Source organism: Octodon degus, unplaced genomic scaffold, assembly GCF_000260255.1.
Source record: "Octodon degus isolate 3935 unplaced genomic scaffold, OctDeg1.0 scaffold00604, whole genome shotgun sequence".
Classification (NCBI taxonomy): Eukaryota; Metazoa; Chordata; class Mammalia; order Rodentia; family Octodontidae; genus Octodon; species Octodon degus.
The window spans coordinates 53,745-54,230 of record NW_004525180.1 but is presented as its reverse complement, the minus strand read 5'-3'; positions in this window follow the sequence as shown (position 1 = coordinate 54,230).

Below are 486 nucleotides of genomic sequence, written 5' to 3'. Positions count from 1 at the left end.
CAACCATGCACCCTGGACCAATCTCTGCCTCTAATGCAGTTTCTTATCTTTTGCTGCCCTCAGATTTTTCAACTGTTCATATGGTTGTGCTCACACCTACTGCTGGGCATGCTTGCATCAGCCCAGTCTAATAAAATTCTTGCAACAATGCCTATATCAGAGCAAACACTAAAGTTGATATTTCTATTTCTCCTAACTGGATGCAAACTTTGTTAGTACTGAGCATTTACTATCCAGTTGGTTTCAAGATAATTTTTTTCATCTTTTAGAAACCTGATTTTAAGTCTGGCCAGATAGCTCAGTGGAGTATAGCACCTACTTAGGCAGATGCAGGTTGGATTTGATTCCTGGTATGCATTGCCAGCCCTCCCACAGTGGCACACTGAGAGAATGAGACTGGGCATGGTGGTACGCCCCTGTGATCCCAGTGCGTGGGCAGCTAAAAACAGGAGAATCACTAGGAGTCCCATCTGTATAGTGAGAACC